Source organism: Malaclemys terrapin, chromosome 3, assembly GCF_027887155.1.
Source record: "Malaclemys terrapin pileata isolate rMalTer1 chromosome 3, rMalTer1.hap1, whole genome shotgun sequence".
NCBI lineage: Eukaryota > Metazoa > Chordata > Testudines > Emydidae > Malaclemys > Malaclemys terrapin.
This window is the reverse complement of record NC_071507.1, coordinates 203,760,597-203,769,376: the sequence shown is the minus strand read 5'-3', so window position 1 is coordinate 203,769,376 and position 8,780 is coordinate 203,760,597.

Here is an 8,780-nt window from a genome sequence, read left to right as displayed (position 1 = left end):
GGGGTGTGTGGGGGGTACAGGGCAGAGGGCCGGGGGCAGGGTTGCAGGGCAGAGGGATGGGTGTGTGTTGGGGTGGGGAGGTGCAGGGCAGAGGGCTGGGGTGTGTGGGGGGGTGCAGGGCAGAGGGCCGGGGGGGGTGTGGGTTGCAGGGCAGAGGGCCGGGGGGGGTGTTGGGGTGGGGAGGTGCAGGGCAGAGGGATGGGGGGTTGTTCGGGGGGACGTCAGGGCAGAAGGCTGGGGGTGTGTGAAGGGCAGAGGGCTGGGTGTGTGTTGGGGTGTGTGTGGGGGGTGCAGGGCAGAAGGCTGGGTGTTGGGGGAACATCAGGGCTGGGGGGGCTGGGGGGGGTGCAGGGCAGAGGGCTGGGGGGGCCTGTGGGGGGTGCAGGGCAGAGGGCTGAGTGTGTGTTGGGGTGTGTGTGGGGAGGTGCAAGGCAGAGGGCCGGAGGGGGTGTGTGTGTGCAGGGCAGAGGGGTGTGTGTGTGTGGGGGGGGGAGGTGCAGGGCAGAGGGGTGTGTGTGTGGGGGGGGGGAGGTGCAGGGCAGAGGGATGGGGTGGGGGGGGTTCAGGGCAGGGGGCTGTGGGGTTGCAGGGCAGAGGGCTGAGTGTGTGTTGGGGTGTGTGTGGGGAGGTGCAAGGCAGAGGGCCGGAGGGGGTGTGTGTGTGCAGGGCAGAGGGGTGTGTGTGTGTGGGGGGGGGGGAGGTGCAGGGCAGAGGGGTGTGTGTGTGTGTGGGGGGGGGAGGTGCAGGGCAGAGGGATGGGGTGGGGGGGTTCAGGGCAGGGGGCTGTGGGGTTGCAGGGCAGAGGGCTGGGGGGGTGTTGGGGTGGGGGGGTTCAGGGCAGAGGGATGGGGGGGCTGTGGGGTTGCAGGGCAGAGCAGTGGGGTGCTCGGCTCATGGGGGTGCTCCAGCCCCCTGCCCTGGGCGGCTCAGGGCAGGGGGCTGGGAGGGACATGCCCTGTTCCAGCCCCGCCCCCTCTCTGCCGGCTCTAGGGAGCTGTGCGCAGGCGGCCGCTCTCCCCCCCCCCTCGCAAGGGCCATGCGGGCAGGGAGAGGGAGGGGCGGGGGCGGGGGCGGAGGGGCCGGAACGCACCAAGCTGTGCGAAGAAGCGGGGGAGGCGGGAAACTGGGCTGCCGCAGGACCAAGCTTCTGCCTCCTGCCCCCGCAGGGGAGAGCGGTGGGCGGGGGGATGAGTGGGGCGGGGGGGCCGGGACCCGCCCCCCCGCTCTCCCCTGCGGGGGCAGGAGGCAGAAGCTTGGTCCTGCGGCAGCCCAGTTTCCCCCCCCCTTCCCCCAGCGTGGTGCATTCCGGCCCCTCCCCCTCCTGCTCTCAGCTGGCAGCAGCGCCGCGCCGAATGGGCGCGTGCCGGGGGCGGGGACCCCGCTGGGCATTAGCCAATGGCAGACAGAGCTTTGCTCCCCCCAGCCCGACAATGGACCAGTCTCTGTCACATGGAGTTCTGACCGCAAACTGCGGGTGTCTCGCTACGAGTTGGGGCCTGGGCAGGAATTCTCTAGCCTCGTTCTCAGCCCCCAGTCCCAGGCTCTTGTTCTAAGGAGCCACATACAGAGAGAGGCTCCAGGCTGTGCCATTTCATTTGTAATCTTTTGATACTGATGGGAATTTATTGAATATCTAATGTTAAAAAGGGAACTAGAGGGGAAAGGAGGGAATTACATTTCAGATGGAATTAGAGAGGGACAAGATAATACCTTTTAGAAGGATATTTTATCCTTCCAAAAGCCGTTCACGCGCCCCACCCAGCACGCAGAAGGCCATATTCAAACAGCCTCCATGTTGTTTCTTACCATCATGTTTCTTACCTCATAACCAAATGGGTTAAGTTGTTTTAGGATAGTCTATGTTAGGACGATTTTATTTTGCGTATTCAGTGCAAGTGTTGGACATTTTATAATTCAAAATGTCCATCTCACAAACTGATTATCCAACAGCTTTCTGATATTTCAGTGTGTATACACACACACATACGGATGAAAGAAGCTGTCTTCAATTCAGCAAACGCTGTCTGGGGGATTTTTGGCATTAGAATAATTCTATAGCCAGCCAAATTAATTCAGGCAGTGAATACAATATAAAGGAAGAATTCCAAAGAGTATTCAACACTTCTTAAATTTGAGATTAGTCAGTCCTTTAGAAAACTGGAGGAACTCCAGTCTAACTGCTAAAAAAAACAAATTACAGATAATGTTCAGGAACTGGCCAAAGTCCAAGACAGAGCTCCATTAAGAAAGCTTACACTCATCAACTAAAAGTCTAAATGTTTTAATACAATTTATACAAGCATGGCATGGCTGTTGATGCATGATACTGGCAAAACAATCATTTGAGATTAATTAATTGATTGTAGAATAATCCTAACGTTACACATGCAACACTCATTTTACTTTCTACTTTTCCTCATATTAAGTTCACTTCAGATAGATCTTTTCTGAAAATAATGATCAGGTCTGCCTATTTGTGCTTATAATTACAGATTATAGGATTTTGTTAAACTAGAACATAATTGGATAATTAGAATAACTCAGTGTATTATCAATGTTTAGGATAATTTATGAATGTCTTTACTTGAATGAAGTCTTTTTATTCATTTTTCATGCATAAAATAGCTATGATTTTTGAAGCATTGAAAACAATTAAAACTTGAGATTTCACAAGTGGGTAGGGTTAACAGTAGAGGACATTAAGTGATCTACAATAGTGATAATGTGCAGTTTTGTTAATTTTGGCAATTACAATAGCAAGATCACATTTTAAAGGTGCATTATCATTTTCAAGTCAGACAAACCTTCATACAGCAAATACCTTTAAACACCAAAACATTAGTCACATTTTCTTTTTACTAGCACTGTGCTTGCATATTGAAAATAGCCTTTGATTGGTTTAACTTTGGTAGTAAGGGAAGGGTCTGTACTATTGATGTCAAGAGATCACCAACCTGTGTTAGCTAAGCATAACAAAGTTCTAGTCAAATCTTTCAGCAGGAGCACTGAAGGTGCTGTGGAAGAAGAGAAGACTATAGGCTAATTAGCATAACACCTATCCTGGGCAAAATTATGGAATGGTTGCATAAGGAATTAAATGATAATAGCATAACTAAAGCCAATCAATATGGTTTTATGGCAAATAGATCTTGTCAGATGAACTTGAGATCATTTTTTATAAGATCACAAGTTTGGTAGATATGCTCGTTTTTTACAAGGCACTTGACTAGCCCCATTTTAAAAACAAAAACAGGTTCTTTCTGAGAGGTAGTGTGGCAACTTGGATGAGATTTAGATGTGCCACATTAGAGAACTAGATTCTAGTCCGAATTTGTGTAATCCTACAATGAAATATGAAACCTTGCTTAATAATAAGGGCTGTGAAGGGTACAGAATTATTAACAGTCATTAGAAGTGAATCTAAAACAAATGGTTTAGATTCATAGATTCATAGATTATAGGACTGGAAGGGACCTCGAGAGGTCATCGAGTCCAGTCCCCTGCCCGCATGGCAGGATCAAATACTGTCTAGACCATCCCTGATAGACATTTATCTAACCTCCTCTTAAATATCTCCAGAGACGGAGATTCCACAACCTCCCTAGGCAATTTGTTCCAGTGTTTAACCAGCCTGACAGTTAGGAACTTTTTCCTAATGTCCAACCTAGACCTCCCTTGCTGCAGTTTAAACCCATTGTTTCTGGTTCTGTCCTTAGAGGCTAAGGTGAACAAGTTCTCTCCCTCCTCCTTATGACACCCTTTTAGATACCTGAAAACTGCTATCATGTCTCCTCTCAGTCTTCTCTTTTCCAAACTAAACAAACCCAGTTCTTTCAGCCTTCCTTCATAGGTCATGTTCTCAAGACCTTTAATCATTCTTGTTGCTCTTCTTTGGACCCTTTCCAATTTCTCCACATCTTTTTTAAAATGTGGCGCCCAGAACTGGACACAATACTCCAGCTGAGGCCTAACCAGAGCAGAGTAGAGCGGAAGAATGACTTCTCGTGTCTTGCTCACAACACACCTGTTAATGCATCCCAGAATCATGTTTGCTTTTTTTGCAACAGCATCACACTGTTGACTCATATTTAGCTTGTGGTCCACTATAACCCCTAGATCCCTTTCTGCCGTACTCCTTCCTAGACAGTCTTTTCCCATTCTGTATGTGTGAAATTGATTTTTCCTTCCTAAGTGGAGCACTTTGCATTTGTCTTTGTTAAACTTCATCCTGTTTAACTCAGACCATTTCTCCAATTTGTCCAGATCATTTTGAATTATGACCCTGTCCTCCAAAGCAGTTGCAATCCCTCCCAGTTTGGTATCATCCGCAAACTTAATAAGCGTACTTTCTATGCCAATATCTAAGTCGTTGATGAAGATATTGAACAGAGCCGGTCCCAAAACAGACCCCTGCGGAACCCCACTCGTTACACCTTTCCAGCAGGATTGGGAACCATTAATAACAACTCTCTGAGTACGGTTATCCAGCCAGTTATGCACCCACCTTATAGTAGCCCCATCTAATTTGTATTTGCCTAGTTTATCGAAATGGTCTCCTGGTTGCTAGCACAGTTCACATTTTCATGTCTAAAGAACGTTTTGATGAGGAGGCAACAGTAGGATGATGATCAGGTTTTTTTTTTGTCATTTGGGAAGTTGTAGCCCTCTGAGAAATGATGTGCCTGACACGAGGGTAGTGCATATCATAGAATCAGAGAATATTAGGGTTGGAAGTGACTTCAGGAGTTCATCTAGTCCATCCCCTGCTCAAAGCAGGACCAACACCAATTAAATCATCCCAGCCAGGGCTTTGTCAAGCCAGGCCTTAAAAACCTCTAAGGATGGATATTCCACCACCTCCCTAGGGAACCCATTCCAGTGCTTCACCACCCTCCTAGTGAAAAAGTTTTTCCTAATATCCAACCTAAACCTCCCCCACTGCAACTTGAGACCATTACTCCTTGTTCTGTCATCTGCTACCACTGAGAACAGTCTAGAGCCATCCTCTTTAGAACCCCCTTTCAGGTAACTGAAAGCAGCTATCATATCCCCCCCCCCCCATTCTTCTGTTCTGCAGACTAAATAATCCCAGTTCCCTCAGCCTCTCTTCGTAAGGCATGTGCCCCAGCCCCCTAATAATTTTCGTTGCCCTCAGCTGGACTCTTTCCAATTTTTCCACATCCTTCTTATAGTGTGGGGCCCAAAACTGGACACAGTATTCCAGATGAGGCTTCACCAATGTCGAATAAAGGGGAACGATCACGTTCCTCGATCTGCTGGCAATGCCCCTACTTATACAGCCCAAAATGCCGTTAGCCTTCTTGGCAACAAGAGCACACTGTTGACTCATATCCAGCTTCTCGTGCACTGTGACCCCTAGGTCCTTTTCTACAGAACTGCTACCTAGCCATTCGGTCACTAGTCTGTAGCAGTGCATGGGATTCTTCCCTCCTAAGTGCAGGACTCTGCACTTGTCCTTGTTGAACCTCATCAGGTTTTTTTTGGCCCAATCCTCTAATTTGTCTAGGTCCCTCTGTATCCGATCCCTACCCTCTAGTGTATCTACCACGCCTCCTAGTTTAGTGTCATCTGCAAACTTGCTGAGAGTGCAGTCCACACCATCCTCCAGATCATTTATAAAGATATTAACAAAACCGGCCCCAGGACCGACCCTTGGGGCAGTCCGCTTGAAAACGGTTGCCAACTAGACATGGAGCCATTGATCACTACCCGTTGAGCCCGACAATCTAGCCAGCTTTCTATCCACCTTACAGTCCATTCATCCAGCCCATACTTCTTTAACTTGGCGGCAAGAATACTGTGGGACACCGTATCAAAAGCTTTGCTAAAGTCAAGGAATAACACATCCACTGCTTTCCCCTCATCCACAGAGCCAGTTATCTCCTCATAGAAGGCAATTAGGTTAGTCAGGCATGACTTCCCCTTGGTGAATCCATGCTGACTGTTCCTGATCACGTTCCTCTCCTCTAAGTGTTTCTTAATTGATTCCTTGAGGACTTGCTCTATGATTTTTCCAGGGACTGAGGTGAGGCTGACTGGCCTGTAGTTCCCCGGATCCTCCTTCTTCCCTTTTTTAAAGATGGGCACTACATTAGCCTTTTTCCAGTCATCTGGGACCTCCCCCGATCGCCATGAGTTTTCAAAAATAATGGCTAATGGCTCTGCAATCTCACCCACCAACTCCTTTAGCACCCTCGGAGGCAGCGCATCCGGCCCCATGGACTTGTGCACATCCAGTTTTTATAAATAGTCCTGAACCACTTCTTTCTCCACAGAGGGCTGGTCACCTTCTCCCCATGCTGTACTGCCCAGTGCAGCAGTCTGGGAGCTGACATTGTTTGTGAAGACAGAGGCAAAAAAAGCATTGAGTACATTAGCATTTTCCACATCCTCCGTCACTAGGTTGCCTCCCTCGTTCAGTAAGGGGCCCACACTTTCCTTGACTTTCTTCTTGTTGCTAACATACCTGAAGAAACACTTCTTGTTACTCTTAACATCTCTTGCTAGCTGCAACTCCAAATGTGATTTGGCCTTCCTGATTTCACTCCTGCATGCCTAAGCAATATTTTTACACTCCTCCCTGGTCATTTGTCCAGTCTTCCACTTCTTGTAAGCTTCTTTTTTGCGTTTAAGATCAGCAAGGATTTCACTGTTTAGCCAAGCTGGTCGCCTGCCATATTTACTATTCTTTCTACACATCCGGATGGTTTGTTCCTGCAACCGCAATAAGGATTCTTTAAAATACAGCCAGCTCTCCTGGATCCCTTTGCCCTTCATGTTATTCTCCCAGGGGATCCTGCCCATCTGTTCCCTGAGGGAATCAAAGTCTGCTTTTCTGAAGTCCAGGGTCCGTATTCTGCTGCTCTTCTTTCTTCCTTGTGTCAGGATCCTGAACTCGACCATCTCATGGTCACTGCCTCCCAGGTTCCCATCCACTTTTGCTTCCCCTACTAATTCTTCCCGGTTTGTGAGCAGCAAGCCATCTTCTGTAATCAATAAACTTATTCTAGTGTTTATCCTTACCAGTGGGTTTTCTGAAGTGCTTGGTAAATCTGCTCAGGTTACAAAGGCTGGTGCATTTCCACTTTCCATTGAGGAAATGGTGAATCAATTAATAAACTTGAATTGCTCAAGAAGGGGTCTGGAGGAGTTGCAAGATAATATATTCTGGTGGTACAAGGCTGGGAGCTGGGGGGATTTGGCTGGTGCCTTTCTCTGCATGATTTGTGAGTGGCTCTGGGAGCATTCATACAATCTGGTTGGGTATGGGGCTGCATATGTGGTTGTACTGAGTGGTAATAGCATCTGGAGGGGTTCGCTGCTTGTCACCCGTAAGTTATTGACCCATCAGTGCGCTTGGCACCCTCCAATGCAAAGAGAAAACATGGTCTTTGCTCCAAGGAGCTTATAATCTATTATAAACAGACAGCCCAGTTCAGACACACAATAAACTGGGGGACCACTGGGAAGTTGAAGATCCTGATTCTAATTTTGCTTACCCCTGTATAAAAATCAAAAGTATCTCCTTGGAAGTCAGTGTTGTTACAATGGTGTAAAACGGGCACCCAGCAAATGATGCAGATGAGATCAAACTGAGGATTCTCCCAGTGGTGCTGATGACTCTTTGCATATAATGGGCCAAATCCCGAAGTTCCTACTCATTTCTTACTCAGGACTTTTCAAAGAGGCTGTGCGAAGAAGATGCCTGTGAATAAAAGCTGCATTGGGGACAGTGGAATGCCCCAATCTTTTTTAAACACAGTGTGTTATTTATAATAAGTAATTGTTAATCATCAGTTACTACTAATCAATTGTGCTGTGAGGGGCTGAAGTGGATGGCTCAGAGGAGTGGTAATGGATAGAGTCCTTCACCTCCACATCATTGGTTCAAGTCCAACTCAAGTTTGTATTGAAAGATGTTGCCACCCAAAAACTATCTGGTGGCCCATGAGAAATAAATGTGGGGTCTCAGTCCAGTTTCCAGTCGACAAATGTTCTCGCCACAAAACTCATTATCACTTATTGTCCCTCACCCTGATTGTCCGTCTCAGCACAAAGGCCAAAGACATTGAACACTCCTCCCATCACTAGAAGGTTTCCTCCTGGTCAGTGTTGAGGCTCAACAGCAGGGCAACATGGAGAAGTCTGCACTGCTGCTGCCATTGCTATATGTGTCCTATATGAATAATCGACGTTATTCTCCAGGACAGTCAGGATGACATCTTTCACTAGCCCACTTAAGAAACAATGTTGTACATTGTTGCAGTATCCACTGAGTAGAAATTATTAAAAATCCTTCTAAATAGCAAACTCTGTACCATTTATTCATGTTTTTCTGAAACACAGATTGACCAGAAATGCCGAGATGAAGGACTACCTTCTGGCAAAGGGACTAGCAAATCAGAAGGTAAATTTGAGTTCTATTAGGCTATCAAAAGGGTTTTAAAAAGAGAAATAGTGGACTGAGGATTAAAAAGTAAATGTGATCTCTAAAGAGAAGCATTTTTAGTTATAAGGGGGTAATAATTCTTCTGTATGAAGCATCAGTGAGGCCCCACGTAGAATAATGGGGAAAATTCTCTCATGTATATATGTGTAAATCCAGAATATCTCCACTGAACTGTATGAACTTCACATGAACTCCAGCATGAACAGAGCTGAATTTGATCCAGTGTGTACAGATTTGGGTATCTCACCGTTAAAAAGATAGTGATAAAATAGAAAGAATACAAATAAATGCAAAAATGATGATCAACAGA